Raw genomic sequence first — 23,434 nt, 5'->3', positions numbered from 1 at the left:
GAAATACAATCTCCAAATACCTCTTAATGTCTGCGTATCCAAGGTGATGTTATTTTTTGAATGTTTGAAACTTGCAAAGCTTCAATCACGACTAGTTGCACAGAAGAATTTCAGCGTGTTGATTAGATAAATAAAAATAAAATATCTTCATTTTATTTTATTTCACGCATTTAGTAGGATAAATCAAACACGGAATATAAAGTTCATTTAAGATCATACCAGCTTTATTTGATAGCGAGCACCGGCCACATAGACGAGAAGTTCTGGAGCTTGGATACGGACCATTACTTGCCCATCGTGTGGTTTAGTACAGATGTCGGAATTGCCATTTTCTGCAAAAGATTAAACAGCTGTGGAGGATCTGAAAGTATTTATAATATGTCTCAAAACAGGAAAACGCATTACATTATCTTCGCTTCTCCAAAGAAATACCAGAAATATATATATATATATATATATATATATATATATATATATATATATATATATATATATATATATATATATATATATATATATATATATCAGAATCATTAGCACATTCATAGGAACTGATAAACTCCGTCTTGTAGATTCCTTTAACACTTATTATTCCCATGCAAAGTCGAAGTATTTCCAATTCGTCTAGAATCGGGATAAAATATACATAAAATGCAACGCTATTTGGCAGACGTTACACATTGAGATCTTCTTGCATTTTTAGTCCTAGTTTTGTTTTCTTCGTCTTAAGGTTTTGCTGCACATTATGATAGGACAATAAGTTCAAATGCAATTATGTTTACATATATTATGGCGGGAGACTAACTTGGTGGTATATGCTTTATTTTGATAGAAAATATTTTAGCGCCGATGAATGTGTGGGTTCGTCTCCAACGTTTCTTACTGAAGTTACACTTCTTACACGATTTCAATTATGTATGTTTGTATTTTATTTTGTACTGTCACATGATTGACATTCTGAGCAGAAACAAAAGTCTGAGTGGGGTAAATCATATATAAATTGTTGTTATATGCAAAAAATCCAGTTAAAATAAAATAGTAAAACAATGCTGCTAACTTTCATAGTTGCCATTTCCATAGTTGTCATTTCTTTGCATGTATTCAGCAAATGAGATGTCCATTAGCAAAACTAATTAATGATAGATATTTTTTATTTTCAGCTGGACAGCATATGTGATAATTTAAATGTACTTACCTCCTGCATGCGTCATGTTTTGTTCAACCCCGGTTGACTCATCAAATAAACGTAAGAAACTCATCGTCAACTAATCGGAGAAGCAGACAGAAATCATAGCAGAATTAGCAGATACAAAACGGATATGAATAGATCCTCTTGGGTAGCCCCACCTAACAACACCATTTGTACAGCTTTGATTGGCAACAATATCGGTTGTTTCCTTATCAAATTCCCTGTAATATGTAAAATTAAATCTTGTCTACAATTGTATTTCATCGAACTATATTCATCAAATCATATGATTCAAGACCTGCGAGTCAGGGATCCATATAAACAGTGTATGTCCATAAAAACCCACATATAAAACGTACATATAGACTGATTTATCAAAAAGAATGGAATTGTTGTAATGTTTTAACAAATATGTTATATCAGCCTTTCAGAGAAACATGACAAAATACCAGTGGCTGTGCGGGTCAACATATATTTTCAAGTTTTCAGCATGCTTCTTAAGATCGTCAAATGTTGTTTCCAGTATGAAAGATCATTACTCTATATTATCTTATTTTCGTCGTCGCGTTGGACTGTTGTCTTCATCCATTCTAATTTACAAGTGTGCAATATATTGGGTGGAATAGAGCAACTGTCAAAGACTATGCTGCTCGCAATTCGAACTAACACGATTGTTCATCTCCGTTGCAAATTAACGGAAACTTTGCAATCGCGATTATGAAAATCCATGAAAATCAATCACACACAGATACAAAACAGAGAGGAGATATCGTCCTCAATTCAAAGGAACAGTGTCGCCTTGTGGAATCGATTATTTAAAAAATATTTGGCAATCGTCTTTGTCTCCTTTTGGCGACTTCCTCCAATCGTATTCAGTGTAACACTACACGCAGCAGAAATGCTAACATCACGAGTTGTATGTATTCGCACATGAATTTCATTACGTGTTGGCTAAAACTTTCTTTCAGCCTATGTCGTCTTCATCATGACTAACTTTACGCAGCTTCAAAGGTAGAATAGACCCACCAAGGGAATGTAACGATAGCCCGGACACCATCTAAAGTGTTCATGGCAATCTTTATCTTTTACTTACATTCCTTGATTTCATACCAAAACTAAAACACTGTACTTGGAATCCTTGATTTAAGCAAAAAATTGATTTAAGCAAAAAATTGTATAAGTGGGTCATTCCAGATATTTGGATCATTTCAGTTTTGAACATGTAGAATCCACTGTCAAAAGCACAATAGCCAGGCAAATCCACTGGAAACAAATATTGCTCTTTTATTGGTGTCAATAATGACGTGTGAGTGTGTAGATGGCAAACAAATGTTTCATTACATTTACAGTTTTCCCTTTCTAAAGGTAATTAACAACCTGCTGAGTCGATATTGCTGTTGGTTACAACGTCATTCGTGTCGCAGCATACAGCGTTACATTCGTCTTCATTCGCCCCTGGGTACGTGGGTCCGTTACCATGTTTCTATGCCGAATTCCTTTTTCTAATTGATCGTATCTGTTCAAAACGATATTTTTTCGTTAGAGCTAGTTCCTTGTCTCTTCTGAACAACTGTAATTCTCAGAGATCTGATACAATTTGTCCTTCGGTTGGCTGACGAATTGACGAGTTAGTGATCATATAAATGTACAGTCATGTGTGAGCGGCAGATGGGACACATACTTTGACGAAGAAGCCTTGATCTGGATCTAATAGTATGGCTTATTTCAAATTGATTCGAACGATAGCCGAACGTCATCCGCTTTTTACCGTGCATTTGGTTTGTTGCCATTTCTTCTTTTCGTGCTGATAGCCACTGGCAAAACTCAGAACAGTCTCTTTCAAATGTACATCGGTCCCATTTGCCATCTATTCCTCTCCGATGTGAGAATGATAACATCACGTCAAACTATTTACACACAACTATTGCTGTCAAAGTTAAGGACACCTTCTCCTAAAGGTTCCAAGACGGAAAACAATTTCAGGCTGCCATTTTGTGTCAATTAAGCAGCCAAGATGACATTGCCAAACTCGTCAGGCGGAAAAAAGTATATGGTTTCTTTGTAATTCACTAAATCTTCACGTATGACATCGACGTCTTTGATGAGTTTTCCTTTATCGTCAATGAGCTAAAGATATCTGGCTGGATCCCTAATATAGCGAGGTCTCTCCACAAATAACTGAATATGATTTTTCCTTCGTTCTGTTCGAAGTGTTTCCCAATCGATGCCTTGTTAGAATTGTTTGTGTGGATGTGTGTGACGTTTTGATCATTACTGGGGGAGTGGGACACCATGACGGGTATCTGCTCTCTTCTGTTTCAGTTTGAGAAATTCGCAGATGTAACCTGAAACAAATGCCTTCATTCATGTCGTAGTCCTGTTGGTATTGTTCTATAGGTAGGAATTTGCCAAAAAGATGTAACAAATGATATCTACATTCGAAAGCAAGAAACAATTATATAATAGCATACGTTCCTGTCAAGGCATGTCGAAAAGCTTGGCTTAAATTGCTTGTTTCAGCACACATACGTCATAAGTGATACATTATTTTTAACTGGTACATGATACACTACTGGTAACAACGTAATTACAAGGATGATAAGATGTATATTTTATAGCTACATCTTGAGATGAAGAAACTTGGAATAAATAGGACAAGAGTAAATCATATGCTTTTGCATGATTCCTGTAATCTAGAGTGAATTTACGAGGCATACTATATTTCATACTATACTTGGATACTTGCAACTGTGAAGCTAATCCGGGTTCACGCTAATCCATTGACGAATTTCATCCAGTTTCGTTATGAGATTGTACTAATATACTAGCGTAAAATGGAAATATTTGAGATTTAAATTAGTCAGCCACTTTCCGCCCATTCTGTTCCGAATTAACGTCTTCACGTTATTTTTAACCGCTCCGGTGGCCTAATGGTTAGAGCGTCCGTCTCGGAAGCGGGATGTTGTGGGTTCGATCCCCGGCCGAGTCATACCAAAGACTTACAAAATGGTACTAACAGCTGCCTCGCCTGGCGCTCAGCATTAAGAGGTTAGTGTTAGGAGTGGTCGGCCTGGTGTCAGGATAATGTGACTGGGTGGGACATCATATTACATGTCTGCGGCATGATGCCCCAGTGCTGGACATCTCTATAAACTGCCACACTGCAGACATCGTAGCGAAATGACTGAAACATTGTTAAAGCTACGATAAAATCCTAATCACACACACACACACACACACACATACACACACACGTCATTTTCGTTTACATGCTGCAGGTTATACGGACCGTCTGCTCGTTACATATTTAGTTTGCTCTGCAAAATAGCTCCCTTTTTGATGTATCTTACAAAAGTGAACATTTAAAAAGAATTACTGTAACTCCCTGAAAGTAGAAATATTTCAACAGAATAAACCGCATTACTTCAAAATCTGATATTTAGGTACGTCAGTTCAATCTGATATGACATCAGACATAACTTTGCCTAATTTGTACAAGGGACAGTTATGTCTGATGACAAATTGTTTTTAAAAAACAGAAAAATTCAGAGGGATTTTTAATTTTGTCATCTTTGATTCAGCCACTTTTTTAGTATAACATCTGTTGTCTGAGTAAAACATTAACTAGCTAAGTTTTCTACGTACCCGATTTGCGAAATCTCGCATGGATCATCGAAAAGCAATGCGTTTAATATTGGCCAGACGGAACTCACAATCAGGATGTAATATAAAAAGTTTCCCATCATGTATGTATATCAAAGATTGCGTTGAATATGCACTGTGTACATGTATCGAGACACTAGAATGGTTCCATGTTACAGCTTGATCTTCTTATTTTATTGCGACAGTCAATTCTATAAATTGTGTGATAATTTGAAATGTATTTGACGATTTGATAGTGATATTTGATTTTGCATTACATCATTTAATTTGAAATGATTATTCATGTACCATTTACATATACTGCACGCACGATTGCTACACCGCGTGTTGGTAGGTGGCGTAGATTTTAGTGTCATGTAACAGCTTTCCTTGCAGCGAAATAATATCATCCTTTATATTTAAAAACGGTCGTGTTACAAAATTGGTGTTATAATGAAAGGTTTGGCGTAACTTTTGCTTTTGCTTTTACAGCTTATCTTGACATGTATAGTGTCAGCCAGGGTTCCTTACCATAACTAATGTACTCTCTCTATCAAGGACTTCTATTCCATAACAAGATGGCTACGCTGCTAGTATTCCTGTTGAATGTTGTCCTCGTTGTGGTACAGTGCGGTTCTGTAATAAGAAAGGCTTCGAGCCCTGACCCATATCATTGTCACCTTATTGTTTGGGGGTAAATAATGCAAAGATTCATCACCACTGCATAACTTACACTTTCTGTCACGTTTTGTTGTTGTTGTTGTTGTAGGGTTTAACGCCATTTTTCAGCACAAGATAGGCTATACATGGCGGCCAGTATTAATGGTGGAGGAAGAACCCGGGAAATCCCCGGAAAGAACCACCGACCCTCGAGAAGCTACTGGCAAGCTTTCTCACATACCCATATTGGCTGAATCCGAGACTCGAACCTACACAGACAGAGGTGAGATGGCAGTGATCCGTAACGGAGAGCGCTTTAGACCACTCGGCCACTCGGGGACACTTCTGTCACGTTTAAGTCTTTCGTAGAAAGGATCAGCAATATTTAGTTGAACCCGATACTTACATACTTAGCGAGGATTGTTTACGCTGGCTTACATGGATATATTTTGAACATATCATTTAGACAATTGTTCACAAGCGTTTACTTTGACAGCCTTGAAAAAATGTCATTTTTCACAACTTAGTCACTGGTACCGATTATGTATATCTGCTACTTGCACCATTTAAAATGTGTATTATCGACTTTCAAATTCATTGTTTTAGAAATTAGAGTAAAAGGCATTTTCCTTTAGCACAATAACCTTACTTGCAGCTTGATAAAGAAACATACCTTGAATTGTATTTTATCTAATCAGGTAATTCATACACTTTTGTTATTAAGAAGAATCGGTGTTCAGTGTTTGTTTTTATTTCTGTGCATATATTCTGCGTTAGTTCTGTTTTTGTTTTATTGTATATACAAATCCCAGGCCACCGGACACTGATTTCCATTTAAAACGTATTTGTGATGTCTAATTACAGGACATGTAAAGACAATTCATGTTTTCCAGAAACAAGTGGACATTTTTTTCTTTTAGACTTCATATAATGACCAAGATTTTTGCGTCTAGTCGATGCAGTTAGAAAATGCATGTTTTCCTTAGTCGTATTCCTTGCATCATATAGCAGCTAAGACTACAAACATTCCATCCGATTCATCTATTTGATGATTAAGAGAATACTAATTGTTTGCTTGCTATACATGAATTTCAGATTAACGTGTACTACTGTATGCAATCCCCACTTTCAATATCGATCTATTGCGCCTTTCAGTCATAATGACCATCGACTGACTAAAGTTTGTACTATAGAAAATCAAGTACACCGGTTGAGTGCGCGTGTGCGTGTATCCCTCTTGTCAGAATGGGAGCATTTACTGGGGGTACCCTTAAGGGGGAAATGAAGGTGCACTTTACTACTACTACCGGACACGGTTCATCCTTCTCTGTCTACCTCGGCAATGCCAGGCAAACATATATTTTCAACATAATTATATAACTACACAACCTGGATGCGACACATCGAAAATTTAGGCGGTAATTATTTCTAGTTTTTTTTTTTCTCCTTTTCTCCTTGTTTACTGGGCCGCTCTTTTAGTCTTATTCTCATTTTGTAACGTGTTTCAGGAAGGTGGTTGTTTAGTTGTCTGCATATTTCAAGAAAATAATTTTGTTTCAGATATTCGTAATGCCTCCAATGTATATCTAAGCCAACCACCTGACAGTCGTTAAAACATGTATGTTCCCGTTGCACATTCCGAAAATCGACGCCAGTCGATATCGCAGGCTAATTGGGAAGAAACGCATGTAGAGATTTGTGAAGTTTGCATAGTAATATGAATCTAACCAAGACTATTCATTTTATCATCAACTGAATATTAATACAAGTTTAATAAAGCAATGATTAGTTTTTTGTGCCTCTCTGAACAACACCACAACATGTTACCCAGATATCGAAGGAATTATATTAGATGGAGAGTGGTCATAACCATAAAGTTTAAAATTAATATTCCTCTCGCATTACCTACAAAATAAATATAAAGTATTTCCACTTCCATATTTTACAGAGTCTGAGGTGTGTTCTACAAAGTCTCAAAACGGAGAAGTAGTTCTGTTGTTCGTCGGTCCAACTACGGTTAAACATTACTTCGCATTCAAAGACTATTACATGAAATAGGGCATATAACGTTTTAAATTATTACTTGCTTGTAATTCAAGGAAAACGTTATTTTATTATGGCATTAATTTTTCTGGTACTTCATATTTCAAATAAACCGCTAAAGTGTACGATTTTTTTTTGGTCTCTTTCAATGTTTCATCCACAACCGCAAAACCGAGATGTACGTAAGCTTAAATAAAATTACTAACCAAGGGTAACACGTTGTTCTTAAAGACAAACATTTAGGTCAGAAACTTGAAATAAACATTGATATTTATATGGATTCCTTAAGTGAATTATATAAATAGCTAAAAGAAGGCGAATAAACAACAAATTGGATTAGATACTTTAGTGGGGTTTTGTCATGCATGCTTGTGTTGCCTATTTCAGCAATAAGGACTAGCTTGATAACGTTTAAGCACATTATTTTTGAAAAGGAAAGCACCATTAAAACATTAAATGTTAAAAACACTATTTAAGATAGCTATCGTTATAAAAAAGAAAAAAACTTAAAAGTACCTTTTCAATAACTTAAAGGTGGCTTGAGAATAACTTAAAGATACCTTGCAAATAATTTAAAGGTAGCTTGGAAATAGCTTAAAGGTAGCGTGTAAATTGTAAATAACTTAAAAGTACATTGAAAAGAACTTAAAGGCAGCTTGCAAATAACTTTAAGATAGTTTCAAAATAAGTTACAGGTTGCTTGAAAGTAACTTAAATAACTCTTTCGGAATTATATAATTCCGTTGCAATTATACATATAAGGTGGAGACAAAAATCGGAATTTGTTTTTAAAGTTTTCGTCAAACATTAGAGAACGTAACTTCACAAGATATAATGGATTCAAGTAAAGCTGAACTTCAGGAAAAACGTTCTCTAGAATTTAAAAGGCCAAAACAGACAATGTTGAAAACGAAATAGCATTGTTACTGAGATGACTGAAGGACATTGTGTTGTACTAAAAATATTATTTGAGAGTTGCCGTAGTGACAGCTATTTAAGTATGTTGTTGTTGTTGTTCTAGGGTTTAACGCCATTTTCAGCACAAGATAGGCTATACATGGCGGCCAGTATAATTGGTGGAGGAAGAACCCTGGAAAACCCAGGGAAGAACCACCGACCCACGAGAAGCTACTGGCCGGCTTTCTCACGTACCAACGTTAGCCGAGGCTGGACTCGAACTCATATTTAAGTATGTGCTATATTGTCAAAATGAAGCACTTAAAAAGAACAAGTTACGGTGAAGACCACTATCATATCCTCCAGAAAGGAGTCAAATTATGCAAACCCAATTCCAGAAATGGTTGATTAACGCTACGGTCAATAGCGTGGTCATCAGTATATTTAACGCAATTTATAATAATTATTTTCATCACGGAAGGTAAACAAAATAAAAATAACCATTTACCATCCAGCATTAAACTTAACTCTTTCAGTAAGCTTCAGTATGCTATCGAAGAGGTTAAATAATTTTAAAATATATTCATAAACTAACATGGGTATGGAAAAGGTGTACAAATCCGTCATTTAAATTTCTTGGACTATTGATTTATGATTGACTATCAACAACACAAATAACACAAGGAATGCTACCGGACAAGATAATTGAAAAATAATGAAACAGTGTTTAAATTACCTATCGACAATGGAATTAAATTTAGGCTCATACAAATTAAAGAAATAAAAACATTATAGATGTGTAAGGACAAAATATAAATCACCATGTTCTTTTGAGAAAGAAACACTGCAGAAGTTGTAATAGGAATGGGTGCTGCAATTGCTAGTATAGATATTTCGGGGTCTGTGACGTAATGCTGAGTATTCCTTCAGCTTTTGCAAGGTTGGTGAAACTGGTTTCTTGTTTAAGCATTATGAGGCAATACAGTATACAATACAACTTTCAAACACAACCTCACTGTAAGGTGATAGATAACAAATGTCATAATATAATACAATTGTGTTAATAACTGAGAGTAATAATATGCATATATCAAACTGAAACTGTAAATAATAATAGTATAAGATCCATAAACACAGAATCAGACACAGGTTTTGGATTTTTGAAGCGGACTAACTTTCTATTACAAATTATTTCGCTATTTGAGTTCTTACATATTAAAATAGTTTTCGTTGTGATTTTATGCCATGATCTTAATAGCCCCAATAAACGATTACAGAGAGGTGTTAAAAATGATAAAGAACTACACGACCATTAAAAAGAGATGTTATGAGTGATAAACAATTACACATATATTTAGAATATATAAAGCAAATTGATTTGATATTTGGGTGAAATATATGGTAGAATATTTTTAAGAGGTCCTATGTGATTTAGGTTTCAAATATCATAGACAAAGAAAAAAGATGACAAAGTAAGTCTCTAACAAAACATTAACCTAACTGAAAACCTACAGTTTTATAAACTCAGCACATCCGTTATAATCATGTGATGCTGCTGAAACATCTTTTGTATAACACGTGTTGAAGATCAAATACGTAAGATTTTTTTTAAGATAATAATTTGAAAGATCTAATAAAATGGAGAGAAAACGTTAGTAATAAATTAACAATTGCGGATCAGAGGAAAACAGAAATCGCTAAAATCAGCCGTAAAGAGTGACGCAAAGGAAATAAGCAACTGTCTGGAAAATTATAATAAATTACCGTCTCTAGTTAACATGTAAAAGCATGGTCATAGTGGTATTATAATCGATATCAAGGACTTCTTGAGAAGTTTTAAACCTGAAGCGATGGAGAGAAAAGGTCCTAACAGGATTCCATAGCAAACACTAAAAGTCCGTAAAGTCCTCGTGGTTATTCCAGGGCTAATACGAACGATTCAGATGTTGAGAAAAGTGACATCTTTATTATACATCTCTTGTCTTAATTCATTGACATGAATATTCTACAAATCTATATAAAGAATCCTATGTTATGTATAGCTACATTTTATGTAATTCCTTGAAAATTAATTTGATCTAATTTGTGCAACTTTATTAATGGCTGTAAATTGTACAGATTATCTTTAGTTAGATTTTGCCCTCTTGAGAGGATCTGTTAAGAGCTTATAACTGCATAAGTTCTATATAAAGATTCTTATGTATGTGTTGACAGTTGCTAAGAATAATCTTAATAATAAGATTTAATGACGACTGTGTTTACTTCTCATTGACTGATAGGCTTTGGACGGTTCTAGATACATTTAGTAAATTCCCATTGGTTGGCCTAGGTCACATGAATAGGTAAGTTCGATATCAAATTTAGTATTAAGATCCATCAGGTGGGGTAGTTTGCGAAATATAGTCAAAATTCAATGTGTATATAAGGAAAGAACTGATCAGTGAAAGTCATTCTTCGTTTGGAGGCATTCTCATTTCTTGTGTTCATATTGTGATTCAGCAGACGAATTTTATCTGTACTTAGATATTATTCGTTGAGACAAAAATTTATTTGGACTGTTCAGTAGAAATAGAAAGTGCACATGATTTAGACTATAATTTTATTCTAGAACTATTGTGAATTTTTCAAGGTGTTTTAGACAACGCCATTATGACGAAGTCACGATTCCTTCGCAGGCCATTATATTTCCAGTTTAGAACTTTTCATTCTTCAGGACTTAGATAGAACTTTATCAGGATTATTTTGCATTCACTTCATAATAGTGTAAGTTCCACTCAAATTGTCGTTATAACTTTTATAACAAAATGATTAGTTAAGTTTTACAAAATTTGTTTGGTTTGCTTCTTTCTGTTGCTTAGACTATACTCATAGAGTCGTAACACGTAGCATAAATGATTCATATGACATAGAAACAAATGAATTGAAACAATTATCTTAAAATTGGTATAAAAGAAAATAAAGCGTGAAATTAAAACACTGTACCTTGCTCGTTTTCTCCTTTTACATAGTCGTATCTTTACACCTTTGCAGTGCCGTCCTCTTTCACTTTCTGTTCCGTGTCTCTCAAAGACTTTCAAGTACAAGTCCCATGTACAGTTTTTACGTGAAAATACTTCTTACTCTTCTGAGATCTAAGGCTTCGCCTATTGTATAACTTGGACTGGCCAATTTTGAGGGAAAAGACGTTTATAAGAAACGAAACTTCGTCTGGAAAGACATCCAAAACCGTAAATTAACCAATCGGAAATTAGTTTTATCTAACCGCTATTATTAATACACGCCCCGCTTTCATTAATATACCAGTCTCTGAAAAGGTTTTTTCCCGCTTCCATTAATATACCAGTCTCTGAAAAGGTTAAACTTTTGACAAACATTTCCGTACGTTTCTACAATCTTTCAACTCTTGTGCATTCGGATATATCAACCGAATTCTCTTCTTTACCAGCTCATCTGACACAGCATACAACGGAATCTCTTTAAAAAATCATTCTTGTCCCCAAATGACACAGTAGTGTACCATATCCATATACATGCCTTGCATTTAATTCCGTGCCAAATCACATATATTAATTGAACATCGCTATATATGACATTGACACCTGCACAATCAGACATCTGCAAAATTTAAACTGCTACAAAGTTGTATATTGTATGTTACGTATGGGAATATGTCAATCAAATAAAAAAGTCAGGTTATATATATATATATATATATATATATATATATATATATATGCAATAAACTGGCAACGAACAGTGCAAAATTTGTATCTAATTAGCATGAGTGCTTTCGACTCTTAATAAGTCTTTTTCAAAGGCAAATACAACACATAGACAAACAAATAAAACAAAATAAACCGTTGTGTTTGCGAAAATTTACGTAGCTGTTTCTACAGGAATGACATCTTTAAACATACATATATATATATATATATATATATATATATATATATATATATATATATATATATATATATATATATATATGCAAACATTAAAAATTACATTAAGTTTATATATAAATATATATATATATATATATATATATATATATATATATATATATATATATATATATATATATATCATTAATGAAATTTTTTATGTTTGTAATGTTGTCGAATTTTAAGTTGGATTAACGAAAACAATAAACTTGTGTTTTATCCTATACATCTGAATAAAGAATTGGATAAACTGAAATAACTTAAAGACCGAACATGACCAGAGCAGCAAATAAAATAGGATTAGCGGGGAGTATTACTGCTTTAACATTTTTATGACGTAATCGTATATTTCAATCATTTTATCTAAAAGATGCAATTGATTCAAGAGAAAGACACGAGAATTAATAGAAAGTTTGCAAAATAACACTAACGATTCGAACGGAAACTGAGCAAACAACTGTATTACGTAGCTTATAGGTGTTACTCAAATGTACATAATTCACTCGAATAAAAAAAACAACACCAAACGATATTAAGCATCTGAATCCAAGGCATTAATATAGTTTTAAACCAGAACAAATATTCAATTGGATCCAATGTATTTATCGGACTGGATTTTTTTTCCTTCTTTTGGTATAAAGGTTAACGGAGATTCTCCTAATGCAGTTGTACACATCTAGGAAGAATGCTTATTTAACTCACCACATTGTTTTCGGTAGTTATTATATTTTAAAGTCAGATGATTACAACATTTTCATGGCGTTTATAGATTGTAGTTATCAGAGAACAAATACAACCGATAACAGTATGAGAAAGTAAAAGGTTTGAACCTGGTATGGCATATAATTATATTTATACTACCGCATGATTTGTTGATACTAACAGATTACTGTATCTTGCATCCCTTTTCCTTCCTCAAGAGTTTATGTTTTCAATTACACCATAAAAGGAATCTGAAGTGATATAAGTAGCTAACAAGGTTATGAAATGGAGAATATTTTTTCCACGTTTCTATACAATTTCCTCGTACAAAGTGGTTAATTCTGTGAATGAAAAATGCAGAAATTAAATCGCTTTCTTTCATGTCTATGTAACGAGACAGAGAATTATTAATGAGGCTACTAATACAACACTAACAATTGTCATACTTGATTCCCCAAGTATTAGTTTTAAAGGAGCCGTGATACTGTGTAAACACGACAGAGCATCTGATCCTAAAAGTATTTCAGTTTAGAAATAGAAATAAAATAATTAGAGTGGAATGATTACAGCAGAGATATATAATTAATCAACAATGAACAGAAGATTCAAAATAATGATATAGGTATGACTGTACTTAATAAAGTACACATGATAATAGATTTCACGCAACAGGTCGTACATATTTAACGTTCAGCAAATAGTTCTGTTAAACTTAAAATAAGGCGACAATGCACACAAAATGTATATGTATTTTGCATCGGATGCACAAATAAAAGCTAAAAATAAACTCTTATATCTAATGCTTTGAAACAATTACACTATTAGTAAAGAGAAACTACCAAATGTGGATGAATTTGAGGGTTCATATGACTGGGGTTTAGGCTTTTTTGGTATGGGTTTTTGAGAGTGTACCATATTTATAATGAAGATTTTTATCTGTGATTTTGAAATAGAAAGAAAATAAAACTAAAGGACAAGACGGAAAAGACAGAATGTTCATTGTAGCGGCCGACGCCACGTTAGTTTCATGCATTATGAAAATATGAATGAGATCATGTTCAAGACTGTGAGATTAAAACCACATGTGGTTTATACGTGCGTGCTAGAATCCAGAAGTTTACTTAACGTATTGTATCCTAGGTGGTGGAGTCAAGCTAATTTTAGGCTTAGGTTTAACTCTAGGTGTTACAAGACAATGCCACTAGTTATGACATATAATTATTCTATATTTAATACCATCAACGCGAAATGTGTACGTGCTAATTTGTTTTTAGCGCGTACGTTCCGCTAACTGTATTAAAAGTTACAATGTCAATACTGGATTTGGATATATGTCAGTAAATAAAAGCAGATACTGCTACTAACACTGCCATAGTTCTTTCCAAGAGTATTGGGGCCTCGGTGTTTTCAGCAAACAAGATAATCGGCTCCGTTCAATTGTGAGGTTTGGACCAGTTTTTTAGTAACCGATTGGCAATGTCTTCGATACCATAAAGACTGGGTACTTTCAGTGCAGCCGCATTTACAGCGTGCATGTGTACCCAAGACAATCTAGTGAAGCAGTGGTTTCTACCTAATATAAAATTGAACCTTTCCTGCTTCGCGAAATGACTAGTTAAGAGTGGGCTAATGCATCATTTTGGTTGGGCAATCTTTGGATCTACCTTAAGCCGTTGCTCGTCACATTAATGCCAATATAGCAAGAAAATTCTCTGTGCAGACATTCAGTAACATTTGCTATTTCTGTTCTTTCTTCGGCCACCACGTAGCTTATTCTGAATTTCCCGCGAGACATTTTTTAAGTCTCCACGGGTTTCTGCTTTTCCGCGGGCTATCAGCTTTGTACTTCTTTAAGCTTAGTAATAACGACAGAATCACGCTTCTTTGTGCGTTCCATTGAAGCTGGTTTTTAGTTTTGAATATTTATTTGTTTACATATTTCTGTTTTCGGTATATGCTATGCTGCATAATTAGACACTGTATCTAACTGATGACCTTATTCCAAAATCAGTGACAGTTTTAGTAAACAACTTTGTTTTATTATTTTTTATCTGTCTGAGAGTAAGAATCATTAAGTTTAGTCAAGGTCATACATCGACTACGTGATATTTATCATGTGCCAATTTGTAACAAACTTCCATTTTTTCCAGAAGGATGAACTTTCAACCCTTATCCAGGAATGAGTTGTATAATTAATGTTTTGATAAAGGTTTGTCAGTTGGGCTTAAAACACTCGACACGTTAAGTTGTATTATGGTGTGTCCTGTCTGCGATGAATTTTATTTTCTTCAAATTATTGAATTCATGTGATTATTTTCCCTGAAAATACAAAAGTGCTCTGATACAATTCTTGGGCAAAGACATTAACTGGAATTTATACTGAATTCAAAACTGGAATAATATTTTCTGATATTCAAAGAGAGACTGTTGACACATCTGCATTTTGTTGGTTATTACAGACATCTTCGCCTTCCATCTTGAATTTCATCGGGATTCGAACTGAGATTCACTTAGAACTTTTGATTGATAGGACGTTTGTTTATATTTCTTTGATTATTTTTGGATTTAATTCGCAATACCAAAAGTTTTTTTTTCTCATTTTTCACTTTGTATTCTTGAGAAATAAATTATTTGTTAAATTTTACAAGTCTTGTTGTCTTCACTCTTTTCTGTTACTCTATGTTAGGAGCATAGACTCGAAACAAGTGGAATGAATGATTTATAACATAACTTAACTCCAATGAGCAACCTGATGCAATTGTAAAGATTGGGATAATGTGGTCATGAAAAACCATAAGGTGATGTCAGGAATCACATCCATGTAACTGTCACTAGATATTGTTAAATAAAATTGGTTATTCATAGTTACATGGTTCCGGCGAGTAACTTGCTAACAAAGGAGAATGATTTTCCAAATGTTTCCAAAGGCGGCTGCTACGGTGACTGGCGCTGGCGGCAAGGTTATCCGTGTTGTTGTTCGGGCTAGGATGGTAACCAGTACAACTGTTAAAATTGTTTCAAAAGTCAGAGTTCCAAATAATGTGTCTAATACCAAATACACCGCAAAGATTTGTCCAAAAAAGACGATTTGATATTTAGGGACACGTTCTCTACACACCACCCAATGCCGTTGTTTCTTGATGAGAGAAGCGCTGAGGAGAGTTAGCTGATGTGTTTAGCGGCATATAAATAACTTCTACCTCTTTCTATGGTCAAATGTGTGAAGTTTCAATCCATGAACACATATTTGGTGATTATCCTAACAAACTTTCTCTTATTGAAGTCCACCAAGTTTTGCATGTTTCTCGATCAATATTATCCAGATCGTATAAGTTTTCTTCTTTCTTGGACATTTATTTAAGTCAAGCAAGTAAAAACATATATTTGTAGTCATGATTGTACGTTGCCCAATGAGAGGCATCTGCTAAATATATTTGCCATTAATGACCGATGCCTATTTCTTTGATCTGACGTCAAGTGGGAAAATGTCATCATTAATAAGTGATTTGGTTTGAATGCCATCATTGGTGTCCGATTCCTGCTACTTTGGTTTCTTCTGCTGAGTTAGGAAATGGCTGTTGTCGATATACAAAGTTTCTGCTTCTTTTTGTTGTTGGGAACTGTTCACGTTTTAATTTATTTCACCCCTCTGTGTCGGTATTATCGTCATAAGTTGGAGTCACTACAATGTCATAGGATTAACACACTTTATCTTGATGGCTGTCAGTCTGAATGAACTATGCAAGGATCATCCAACGATATAAGTTTGTATCCGCCGCTACCTCTGGGAGGTGAAACGCGTATCATGTGAAAGTTGCTTTTTAGTGGAGGTAGATTAATTTGGTTCAGGCTCACTCGTGTTGTCTTCAAAATTACTGGTATGCACTCGTAATAACACTTTACTTAGTGTATAAATCCTCGTCGTCATCTCTTGTTTCTTCTGGTTCTTCGCTGGATTATTCATCATGATTCAAACTTTTATTCAACTAGTGTTGACTCTTTTCAGATACACAGAGCGTCCCACCCTAAGAGAATATATTCATTCAGCTTTCAGTCGATGAAGATGGAATATTCACAACAAATCACATTTCACGTCAGACATATACAGAGAGCCATCCGAAATTGCACTTTCAATAAGACTACGGATAAATCTATTAGAGATAAAGCCAGAAAGGAAAGGAACCTTTTATACAGAGGAAAGGAGATACCATAAAAATTGATGCTATCAATGTAGAGAACAAGGACATTGATCTTCAGAGTGTCTCGTGTAAACAGAGAACAAGAAGAATGAGGATGAGGTTTCCTTGGAAACAGAAACAGAAAGAGAAGAACCTATTCCATGCAAGAAATTAAAGAAGGCATGGTAGGTAAAAGAAACAAAAGAGGAAGAACCCATGCCATTCTGGAAATTCAAAGCAAGAGACAGGGACAATATCGACGTTGTGTAAAGAAATTTCTTTGTGATTCTGATTTCAAGAAAATATACCAAGAAGATAAACGTATATCTTTGTTTTGATTACTTTTCCCTTATCATGGATAAGAAATTCACGCTCACATATCTAATTACGGAGGAATCTAAGTTTTATTTGATTTGTTTATCACTGAATATTATTTCATTTCTAAGAGATGTAGCTGGATCTGATTTTCTCATCATCAGCTGTCTTAAGTATAGTGATAGAAGGTTTTGAAGTTTTAGATCGTGAAGGTCACTTTCTCTTGGGTTGACCTAAAGAACCCTGATAAGTTATCTTAGATGCTTGAACTCTAGAGTTAGATGTTGGTGAATTTTATCAAAACATTTTTCTGACTCTTTGTATGATTACATCAGAAGAATACAAGGTTCACGCTTGGGGACCACGCAGACAAAATGCAATTGAGGAAGTTATGATGCAAGTTGAAAAACTATCCATGTATGCGTTCATCGCTATTGACATGCCGTTGAATATCCAAAATGGTCAGTTTGTCTCAACCATCTACTTGTCCGTAGTACATAGAACTAAGCGGGCATCCAACTACATTATATAAAAAAACTAACAATATTTCTGGCAGCTGCTCCTGCCAAATCAACACAGGCTTTTGTATAAGTGTTAGGCGATAGGTCATAAATAAATGTGAAGCGCTGTTGAGTAAATGTTGCAAACTAATTGCAGTCGGAAAATTTTTGCTCAGGTGTAGGTGCATGCACAGGTACAGGGCGAGCGCCCATCAAAATAAAGGGGCTGCTGAAGAAGAAAAATAAAGCATATCACTTCTGCACCTACCGGAAGTGGTTGCTTCCGGCGCAGCAGAACAATACATCGATCGCCATCTCACTTATAACTCCCTCGTGAATATAAGTGATGAGGAGGTCGCCAAGATACAAGTTTTATACGAAGCTGAACTAGGAGCTAGTATGACAAAGTTGCTGGAAACGTTTCTGTTTAGGCTATATACGCTGACAGACAGCCGCTCTGTGCCGATCGATATCGTCGATTGATTCGCCTATAATCTCACAGTTGACAAATTTTCAAACGCCGCAGAACTCGACACAAGTACAGTATCTTATTCGGGTGGCATCTGATAACAAACTGACCGTCATAACGAAAGAACACCGTGTAGAATCGACGATGGATTTAGCGCAGCTGTAAGAGCGGCATCGCGAGAATTGACCGACTAGCACGCAAGCGAGCAAGCATAAAGACAGAAAGTGACTCTAGTTACTAAGACCAACGGCCACGATTTGAACAGCAAAAGAGAGACTACCTACACGCATAAAGGCGTTCTGGCGGTTCCCGATCGGACTCTGAAGACTGAAAAAAATATCAAAAGTTACAGTCTAATGTTCTTTGAGCTTTGTAGTTCCATATTATGCAGGTCTCCTCAAAACCTCCGCCCAGCTAAAAACTGGCAACAGTTCATCATCTCAGCTAAAATGACGAAAACAGCCTGAAGATCACGAACGTGGTGGAACTAGCGAGAAGTGCGCAAGCGCGTAACAGCACCAAACACTGTTTCGCGTAACGCCAATTGAAATCCACAGAGGCGTAATGGCTAAGGTGAATCTCTCGTGGATGGCACTTCACTTGTTGACAATATCACATTCACTGGCTTCAACTGCCTCTTCTGTAAGATAGATTTACAAAGGGATCGACGAAAAATACATCCTCTACTTCAAAGTTTGGCCGCCACAACCACCACCAACCTTGGACTTACAAAATTCATAAATAATCGCAACCCCTATATAATAAACCTATGATTTGGCAGGGATCATCGGTGGAGGTAGCTACGCCCCTTATCGTACACCATATATTATGCAATAGCATCAAAATCAAAACTAATAATTGCCATTACATGCAAAGTTATAAACACGGTTCCAGAAGGAGTTAATAGTACAAATATTATATTGTACCTGCCGATGAAATTCAACAACAGACTGTCCCACGTAGACGTTGGAGGAGATGGAAAAATAAAGATGTCTTACCTAAAGACCCATCTTACATTATACTAAGATTCACTATTAAATACAGTTTAAAGCTGAATGATGAAGACAACCTGAATGTAGCTAATGATGCAATTTGAAGGCCTATGAAAGGTCATTAAAAAATGGCAAAGAGTCAACACGAGATTGTCAGAATTAATTAAACTTGCGATTCGTACCAACTTGATACATATACTGAAGGAAAATTCCAAAAATGGAGACAACATAATACATTGCATCATATTCAGTTACAAAGTTACAAACCTGCACAACGATGACATTCCAACCCTCATTCTGCTCATCTTTGCTAGCCAAGGTCCGGATATGTTTACCCTATCTACACCTTGGCGCGTCAATCAAGTATTTCAGTGCTCTGTCCTAGCAAAATATATTGGATTTCTATGACTACTTACCAAAGAGAAGCCATTACAGTTATATTTGAGTTAAAGTATGTATTTGTACAAAAAGGGAGCGGTAATGGAAAATTGCTTATTTTACGAGTCCATTCCAGAACAATGTTCAAAGTTGAACAACTTGATCTGTATTGGATGTGGTAGCTTGCACAACATCCAATGAAGTTCACAGTCCCGAAGCACAGAAAGATCTGGTCGATTTGGCACGGTTCAGAGAGGTTCAACATGTCGCAGCCTTGGCTGGAGAAGATGCACTATGCTAGCATTATTAGTAAACGTCCTTTGATGCGCTGAAACGGCCATTCGATGAGACACACTTGAGGATGAATAATCGAAGTATGTATATTTTATTTATTTGGGAAAATATTACCCATTAATAGACAAATATTTCAAAACTCGTTATGCTAGGCATACTTCATCAAGTAATTATCTTTCAGTCATTATTGATCATTTAATTGCTTGTTATATAATCAGACCTGTACCGATAATATGACAGTGTAAATGCAATGTTTATGGAATATTATGTGTAGAAAATCATTGCACGTAAGAAGTATAGCCACTGACGTTGCCTTTGTATTATTACTCACGCACAGATTAAACAGAACAGGGCTTAATACTCAGCGTTGTCCGATGCCAATAATTCAGGTGAAGAATTCTTACGTAGATCTTAAAAAAAGATTCATGCTGGAAATGTTTAACAAAAAAAAAACATCATTGTGAAGAAATCTGTTCGCAGATGAAGTCAAAAAGTCATTTCATAATATCTCAACTGGCACAATACGTCTTTTCAGCATTTCACAGAAGATATCAATGTACACGCAATAAACATATTATTTTTCCACTGTTTATATCGAATATCACAACTGTATAGTTATATAATGCTAGTTCAGTTTCTGTTTCAATTTCTACACATATTTCAATATTTTGTCTTTCCTTTTTAACTCACTGTATTAAATATATTTTAACTGGGTGGTCTACATCATTGCAACGTTGTTGTATTACTGTTGTCTGGGCTGATAGCCTACATTACCAATAACCTTTCGTCATTATCATTTTCATAAGTCCATTATTTCGGTATAGCTGCTAATTTCATAATTTGATCAAAGGTGGATGATGCATGGATAAAGGTAACATCTGAATAAAATATATGTAGAAAAATGTTAAATGAACCCTAACTCTTACCTTTGCATATATAGGAAATGTTACGTAACTTAGCATTGAAGGATTCGTTACATTAAAGTCATAATAGTTAGATGTGTATTATCAAGTTACACTACGCCATAAGATACACAATTATGCAACTAATTATCGATTGCTCGAGGTCGTTCTCTCCAACTTACTCAACGATCTCTCTTGCTCACCCTACGATCTCGCCATATCGGCCTTTTCCCCTTACCCTACGATCTCTCCAGCATACATGTCGATCCAGCTCACATCCACCTCAATCTATCCATCCTGCCTTCCTCAGCGCACCTTATGATCTCTCCAGCTTGTCAATTTTTAATGATATGGTGTTCTACAGTAAACCGGTGAATTTAAGTTAACGAATGGATTACTGGGAAAACCTTTATTATATTATTTGGACGGCTTAAGGGAGTCATCATCGCGTATATCACGTGGCACTAAAACATCTTTGTAGTCCCACTCCAAAGTACTTTGAATCCTAATTCCCTGTGATTTAAGACTTCAAAATTTATTCATCCCCAAAAAGGCAGGAAATATTTCAAATGAATATATTTACTGAACATGCCTTGAATCGCAATAATAAGAAGTAAAATATAACCAATATCAATGCCATATATCGGTCTATCTGTCTGCCTGTTTATCTGTCTGTCTTTCTATCTAGCTATCTATATATTAATAGATGGCTACAATAGATATGGTTCGTGGTATTTTTTTTATTCATTAACATCACTTAAACGATTGTTGAACTTATTTTTGCAAACGAAGAAGGACTTGAGCATAATGTAAATAAAACAACTTATTTAGAGGCATCGATATATTAAACTTAGTGATGACGAATAATTTAAAATAGCTTTGTAAAAGTGCCTGCCGATAAGGGGTGAAATTATCGTGCTTGATTTATTATGAAATTGTTGCAAGAATGACAATTTCGAATATAATGATGTCAGTAATGGCAAAGATCAATAACAAGTTGACGAAACTATTTATATTTATTATGCTATGAATGGAATTGTCTGTCCAATATGATATGACAAGCAATTTATTTATTTTTGTGCTTTTACATTTGTGTGTACAAAATGAGCAACGTTTTTTATACTGTATCCATATTGTTGGTTCCGTCAAGCCGCTTTGCACATATTGAGGAATATGTTGTGTGGACCACCACACCATGAACCGAAATGGAAAAGCCGAACGTCTGATATAAAGATCATCTGTGAAAATTTAGCATTTTATGAAATTGTTTGCAAACCTGCTCCATATGTTAAAAAGTGAAAGGTCTAAGTATTAAGGATGAAGAAGCAAACAAACGTTCAGAAGTGAAGACGAAAACAAAAATGACTGGGACCGAAACATTAAGGATACATATGTTTGGAATTAAGCAAACAAATAGGTTTTTTTCGCATAGATAAAAGACGCAAAAGGTAAGCAATAATACGTTTTCACATATGTTGCTGCACTCCGATGTAAAGACAAAAGTTATTGTTGTACAAGACAGTACTGGGATAATGCATGTACCGGGGACGTCCAATTTAATTGATGCCTGAGAAATTTGACTGTTGGACTTATTATAATTGACAAAGAAAACATTACTGCATACTAAATATAGAAATTATTTAAGAAACATGACAAACAGAAGTCATATTTGTTTATTTGGCTTTGATTTAATGGGTTTAACGCAATATTTCAGTACATGATAGGCTATACGTGGCGGACAGTATAGTTGGTGGATGAAGAACCAGGCAAATCCCCGAGAAGAATATTGGAAACAAGTTAACTGACAATGTTAGAGTACTCTCTCTCTCTCTCTCTCTCTCTCTCTCTCTCTCTCTTAAGCTGCTATTGGTAGCAAAGTTAACATTATAGTACAACAAACCATCGGCTAAACTGCTCTTGGAAATCAAAGAATGTCTTTTTTTTAAAAACAAAAAAAAGAGAAACACAATACAAGCCCTGACTAAAATTAATATTTTTTCGTGCGCTGATTCATATAAAACGACCATGAAAATACTTTGTTTCTATCTGAACACACCTTCTTGAAAAATCTCGATTTTGATGTCTTAGTTTCTTTAAGACCAAATGCTTAAAATGGAGAAAATGCCATTGCGGGCAGTTGTTAAGAAATTAATACAGAACAATGTGTTTCATGCAGTGTACTATTGTGTGAAGTGACGTGAGAATGACTTCTTAGTTTATGATAACCATATATGTATCTTCATTATTCTTAGATACATTTTTCAATCAGTTGATGATTATACTGTGTAATAGACACTTTTCTTAAGTGACCTTGGAACGGACGTAACAT

At 34.9% G+C, this 23,434-nt stretch overlaps 1 long non-coding RNA gene across 1 annotated transcript; it reads right to left on the bottom strand.

Moving 5' to 3' along the window:
* Nucleotides 1-184: 184 nt before the first annotated feature.
* Nucleotides 185-4,967, bottom strand: LOC149795284 (uncharacterized). The gene is made up of 3 exons (XR_016422101.1): nucleotides 4,835-4,967; nucleotides 1,196-1,410; nucleotides 185-332 (listed from the first exon to the last, which is right to left on the bottom strand). It is a non-coding gene; the product is annotated as an uncharacterized LOC149795284 (long non-coding RNA).
* Between the last annotated feature and the right edge of the window lie 18,467 nt (nucleotides 4,968-23,434).

Source organism: Sinohyriopsis cumingii, chromosome 7 (assembly GCF_028554795.1).
Source record: "Sinohyriopsis cumingii isolate HCF-2022 chromosome 7, ASM2855479v2, whole genome shotgun sequence".
In the NCBI taxonomy this organism is placed as follows: Eukaryota; Metazoa; Mollusca; class Bivalvia; order Unionida; family Unionidae; genus Sinohyriopsis; species Sinohyriopsis cumingii.
This window is presented reverse-complemented; position numbering and strand designations above follow the sequence as displayed.